The following is a 6,916-nucleotide window of genomic DNA, read 5'->3' as shown; positions in this document are numbered from 1 at the left end:
CTGTATCCTATCTTACTAGTCCTATAAAAACAATTAGAATCCCCTGAGACTTCAAACATAGGCAACCTAGGTCGGAATGACTTTGTTATCGGGGGATACAGATAGTTCAAGTTACTACAAGACTCTTTCACCACATTCCCAGGTGGCTTGCATGGAGGATAAATCTGTTTTTGCGTACTTCAGACTTTCAGACAGTACCTACCCTTCTATGGGTCGCACTGCCATTTCTGGTAATTCCCTACCCTCACAACACTACACCTGTCCCCAAACTGTGCACGGAGACCTACACATCCCCCACGCTCTCGACATGAGCAACTACATTGTCCCAGGATGTACACGGCGACACACATACAGTGATGTCCTCCCCTAAAGTCCCTAATCTTCCCCTTTCCCTACGTCTAGCTGTCTCCTATGCCTTCGTAGACTGTGCTCAGGTATTATTTTATCAACTTGTTTTAGGTTAACTACTACTTTCGGCTGATCAGAAGGGTTTGAGTGTGTTAGGAATATGGCCCCCACAATCAGACAGCTACCTACCGTCAGGAGACCTGTGAATCCCCACCCTCGCCCTGAGAACATGTCAGACGCCAACCCATTGCTTCACCTTCTACCAAACTCACACAGGGATGATCAGACAGGGTAAGGGAATCTTCGTTAAGGAGCCAACCCCCGAGCCCTAATGGTGATCGGATCTTTCTCCTAACTCTGTGTTTGTTCATCAGGTGTAACTGGGTTTACCTTTTTGCAGTGTGTGACATGCACCCAGATGGATCTAATAGGACTTGATAGGGCCCTTCCCAACAGGCCTGCTTCCAGTTTTTCTTCTTTTAGGGACTGGATCCACACCCAGTCTCCTGGTGAGATAGAGTGGGTCACCTTTTCCTTTAGTTCACCTGTGGGGCACAAAACCTCTGACATACGGGTGTGGTTAATAAACTATCTTCACACATACATGTTGAGCTCTCAATTTCTATTGTTGTTTTTTTATTTTTATTTAATCCTATCATTATTATTTAATCCTATCACTATTATTTAATCCTATCACTATTATTTAATCCTATCACTCCCCCTTTTTGACACATGATTTACCCATGTGTCAATATTACCACCTTTCTAAACCATTCCTTATGTAATTTATCATCCTATTGCCATGCCTTTCATTTTTGGGATTATCTTTTGCTTCTTTATTGCTCCTCCCACTTCCTTTGTCTTTTATGGCAGCTAAATTCAACTTTCATCCAGTTCAGAATCAATTAGTAATCCAATCAATCAATCTCTTATCTTGTAAAAACACTTATGTTTAGTTAAACTCTGTTCTACCCAGGCTCTCCCGGGCTTGACCTGAAGACTAATTGTTGGACATGACAAGTCTATTTTTTAGGTCACCTAAGTCTTCTGTCTAGCAACAAAGAATAAACATCTCTATGTTCATGATTAACCCAGTTATATCTAATAGCCCACCAAAAAACCTCATCATCTTTAAATCACTACCAATGTCATATCCCTCGTTACTCTCTACCATTTGGATAACATCCCTGATGTATGTATGCCTCCTTAGAGTTCCAAATTACTTTACCATGGGCTACCATTGCCTTCCCATAGATAAGATCACTTAATTTACCCGTATGCAGTACATAATGGAGTATCCAAACTTTACAGCACTTTATCATTACCAAAAAGCTCATCATTTGTTTTTTGTTTTAATGGTTTTGGCGCTTCAAATATAACAGTTTTCCTGGATGAGTTTAACATTCGCCCCTCCTGTGTTATAGTGTGTCCTAGGTAAATGACCTCGCTCTACCAAAGTTGAAGTTTCTTTTTGCTCACTTTGTGTCCCTGTTCTGCCAGGAAGGTTAACAATTGGATTGTATCCCTCTTACATCCCTCCTGAGTGGGATTAGCCAATAGAATAACATCTACATAAACTAACATTTGCTTCCTTCCCTATGTTCAAACTTTCCCAAATTCTTAGTTATAGCCTGGGCTAAGATTGTAAGACTTTCCGAGTAGCCTTGAGGCATCCTAGCCTAAGTCCATTTCCTTCCCTGAAAAGTAAAGCCAAACCACCCCTGACTTCCGGATGAACTTGGATACTAAAGAAAGCATTAGCTAAATCTATCACTGTAAATAGGAGTTCTCTGGTTTCAATTGGTTCAGCAATGTATGTGGATCTGGTACACATGGAACTCTGGGAATGATATTTCTATTAAACTAACTGTAAGTTCATGACCATCCTCCAGTCGGCGCTAGGTGTCTCCTTTCTAACAGGAAATACTGGAGAGTTGCAGTTTACCTCATCTCCAGGAATTATCACCCCTCCCTTAAGTAAATGCTCAAATGTAGGTGTTATCCCTTTTATTGCTTCTGGTTTCATAAGGTATTGCTTTTGTTATGGTCTATTATCGGATCGAGGAATCACTTGTACTGGAGCTTCCCCCTTAATTAGTCCTACATCTATTGTCCTTGTGACCATCATTTGAACGGAATTGCTGCTAACTCAGCCTCCTGTTCCTGAGTTAAGAAAATCTCTTCCTGTCATCCGTTAAAACTTATCTCCAGATGGACAATGGGCTGGGTTTTTTGCTCTCCAATTTAACTTTATTCTATATCTCCCAGTGGAGTGGCCATACTGATCCCCATTTGGTGTATTCTGCTAATCAGTAATGTTTTTCCCCTATTTTATCCATTTACCTAGTGATAACCATTCCTCTGAATGTTCTTTCACTAGGGCAACATGGGGGCTCCACCTTTCTCTGTACAGCCTCTGGCTCTGTGAACCCATTTTAACCCAATTTGAAAAAAACAACAATCACAAATAGCCAGGCCTCACTCAATTTGATAGCTCACTTTTATGACCTAAATATTGCCTAACTGAGATGAGCTAATCTCTTTCTCCTAGTTATAATCTAAAGATGGTAGTATACACAAAACATGATAGATATTCCCAGTCTTAACCCATCAATAATTGTTTGTATCATTCTAATTCCTCATATCTAATTCATTAAACCACTCAAAATTCCTCGAGTATACAATGATTATTTAATTGATTACCCTAACTCTGCTACATGTGATCTCATCTCAAATGATCCATTTATCAATTATTTGTTCAACGCCCTAGGAAAATCTGTCTCCCCTTCTATTGTTCCTGTCTCCCCTGTAAATGTCATATTTGAGTTATTAGCCAATACAATCACGGTTACATCAAATGTTCCCTCATTTAATGGTATTTTCTTCCTAATATAACTTCCCTAAATGAGATTAAATCCCCTGCCTTCCTCTACTATCCTTATATCATTACTGGATCAATGACAATAACTGTAATAACTATCAATAATAATTGTAATAACTATTTCACATTAAATTGTGTATTTTTTCTGATAATGTTATAATTGTAGCCTATTCCATCACTTTAATTTAAAATATAAGTTTATGTAACAAATCCATAACCCACCACAGGCTGGCGCTATTCCCCAGCACAACAGCCAATGCATACTTGCATCCTAACCAAAATATATTATCGTTTTAAAATGGTCCATCTATCTTGTATTTCCCCGCTAACCCATTTCAGTTCGCTATTCAATTTATTTAACTGTTCTCTCTGATTAGGCCCTAATTAATAAAACAAATACTTGCTATCGTTGGTCAGCATACGCTTAATGACATTCCTACCATCTGAACTATACTGTCTCTCACCCTCCCCTTGCTCCTTCGGGGAGAGCGCATGGTAACCTTATAACATATTTTCATAGACTTTTCTAGAATACTTCTATTTAAGCTATCTAATTCAACCTTTCACATTTCTCAATCCACATAGTAATCTAGGTATATAGCCCCACTGCGAAAGCTTTGTCTACTGTCCCTACCTGTGTTCGAACCAGGGACATCGCCAGTCACTCCACACCATCTGCGATGCTCTCAAAGTAACCACTCCCAGTTCATAGAGCAAGTGACGTCACCAAATGAAATTCGCAGTAGCTTTCACCTCAGCAAAAAACTCTCTCTCCCTTTGATTCCCTATTGAATAGGTTAGTTTTTCTATTTAACCCCTATACACGCTACAAATAGTCCATTCAACATTACCAAACCAAATACTCATCGTACCCATTCAATCAACACATCAGCCGTGGAATTTTACACTCATAAATGCAGATTGTTACTCCATGCCTTGAAATGATAAATAGATTTCCACCAATAGTACCATTAATGATCTCATCTTACCCTCTGACACAAAATGAAGTTCCCTCACTGTACTACGTTAGCTCTACCATGATAATTAGTTCAATTTAACCCTCTATTTGTTTTGTACTATATTATACATTACGTCTAAAACAACATTTACTTAGTTTATTCCACCATCACATTATCCAACAACGCCACAATCTTAAACTCATATGGGGCGGCTGGCAGTTTAGTTACCAATAGCGCCGCGCCAACAACCGAGAGGTCGCCGGTTCCAATCCCCAAGCCGACCAGGCGAAAAATCTGCCGATGTGCCCTCGAGCAAGGCACTCAACCCCAATTGCTCCCATAAATCGCTCTGGACAAGAGCGTCTGCCAAATTACCAAAAACGCAAATGTAAATATTCTCTACTTTCTCACCCATGACGCACGTCTACGCTCGGTGAGCAAGTTTAGAACATTCTCTCGTCAGATACCCACATGCGTTCCCAGCCAACTGCCAGTCTTTTCTGGCTCCAAAAGCCACACTTTCGCTCTCTCCAGCCCCTCCCCTCGCAACTCTACCTTTTTTGTCCAGGGGGAACAGGCTTTTTGAGGAGCTGTGAGGAGCTGTTTCTCATCCCAGCGCGCCTCCAATATTCCGCCGTTACTCAAAGCACTCCAGTCCATTTATTTAAATCAAATAATTCCCACCTAATTAGTTAAAGTTGGTGCACGTTTATAAACCGAATTATTTCGGTCTAATTGTTTAACCAGTATTTTGCACGGTCAAACATCAAACGTCAAATCAAATACTAAACCGAATTGCTTCGACACAACTATTCAAAAGCAGTATTATGCTATGTCAAACACCAAATGTTATATTTCAAATATATCAATTCAAACGTTCTAGTTCAGTCACACTCATTCATCACTTTAGTTTTATGTTCCCAATTGTTTTTAACGGGTTATATGGTTTAAGTAACCACAAATCCAACATTTATTCCCAAATTATACAGTTTGAACAGCCACAAACGTCTTTTGATTCCCAATTTGTTTTCTATCAAGGTATACAGGTTTATCATTCACACTTTCATGCATACGACAACACTCGCACTGTCTAACTTTTTATAGTACCTCCTATGGGTGTCTTTTGTTAACGTTTGCACAATTTAAACCTTATTTCCTATTTGTAATTCTCATTATTTACTGTTTTAAAATATTATTTGTATTCACAGCCAAAAATGGTACACAGTTAAGCGTAGTATACAGTTATCACACAGCAAAAATAGTACACAGTTATCGCCCTCACTCACAATACACAGTCATAATCCTATCATACAGTCAAATATGTCACACAGTCATAAATGACACCCATGTCACACAGTCATAAATGACACCCATGTCACTCAGTCATAAATGACACACTTATATTCCACACACAATCTATTTGGGCACACAGCCTCTTCTACTATCTTTTAAAAAATACTCCACTGAACCTAGCCATATCCTCGAAGTTATGGACCTTGCCAGTCGCTAGTATTTATCTAAAATTTCCCGAACCTAGCCGTATCTCAGTTACGGACCTTGCCGGTGTAATCCTTCGAACCTTAGTCGTACTGTCGTAGTTACGAACCTTGCCGATAGCAATTACTTAAACCAATTATTCCCTATATCTTCCGAACCTTAGCCGTATTGTCGCAATCACGGACCTTGCCGGTAGATGTCAGTATTGTCTCCTGAACCTAGCCGTATCTTAACGGACCTTGCCGGTAGAACCAACACTCTCTGGTACCATGGTTTTAAACATCACATTTAGCAAAGGTTTGCATGTCACAATATTGTGCTTATCTACTCATAATAGTTTCATAATTTAGTTCACTTACATCAGACAGTTGTTTCACAAAATTAATTTGGATAAAGCCAATGTGCAGATCTTCAGTTATTTAACAATAGGTATCTGCTTACCTTTTTAGAAGCCCGGGCAGTTTGTGAAACATACGGTTCGATGAAAGAGGTGACCAAATGTGCCGGACATTACCCAGCAAAGTCCCTTCTACCAGACCGCGTCGGGGTCACCAATTGTCAAAGTCGCGTCAATTCAAATCTGGTATTAGGAACAAAAGAGGTCAACATGACTTCTAAGATATACTAGTTATTTTAATTAATGCAAAAACCTTCAATGGTAAATATGATGTTTCGTATATACGGGCTCTCTGAAATACCTCACAGGGCGCTTCAGAGAACTAACTACATTGTTTTAGAAACAATACCCAAATACTCTGACAGAGAAAGTTTCCCACTTCTCTCCTGACCAATTAGAGTAGAGGACTGAGTGTGGTTTAAACTTACTCAGCCAATCCATTGATTCAGGGGTTGGTCTCATCTCCTCGGCGCCATTTGTTGCACACTTCAGCCAGGCACAAGATTATCATAACAACCTATCATAGTGAGAAGAGCCAGCTCCCTTAGACATCATTCCTACGTCCAAGGAAGGCTCACAGATCACAAAGAACCAGTATAGTCTAGCATTTGAAGACACATCCTTATCTCATTTTACCCCCTAAAACAGCTCTTCACATCAATCACAGCCTTGCCAGGTGTCACAGCCTACATTAGCCCAGTCAAGAATGCATTCTTTCTAAGTTAGTCATCCCATCAATTTAGGAGAATGATAAATCCCCAATAATGAGTAAGTACTTAATCCACTTTGTGTGATGATGATGATTGACCTACTATTTTACATGTGAATTTCATT

General features: G+C 39.7%; 1 pseudogene across 1 annotated transcript in view; it reads left to right on the top strand.

Moving 5' to 3' along the window:
• Positions 1–4,601: 4,601 nt before the first annotated feature.
• LOC311100919 (trypsin-like) overlaps positions 4,602–6,916 on the top strand; it is a 47,858-nt pseudogene continuing 45,543 nt past the window's right edge. The window contains exon 1 of the transcript in view: positions 4,602–4,621. The product of the transcript in view is annotated as a trypsin-like (transcript). The remainder of the gene's footprint in view (positions 4,622–6,916) is intronic.

The sequence above is a fragment of the Coregonus lavaretus genome (genome assembly GCF_964263955.1).
Source record: "Coregonus lavaretus genome assembly, chromosome: 25".
Taxonomy (NCBI): domain Eukaryota; kingdom Metazoa; phylum Chordata; class Actinopteri; order Salmoniformes; family Salmonidae; genus Coregonus; species Coregonus lavaretus.
The sequence above is the reverse complement of the archived record's forward strand: the minus strand, read 5'-3'. Positions and strand labels throughout refer to the sequence as shown.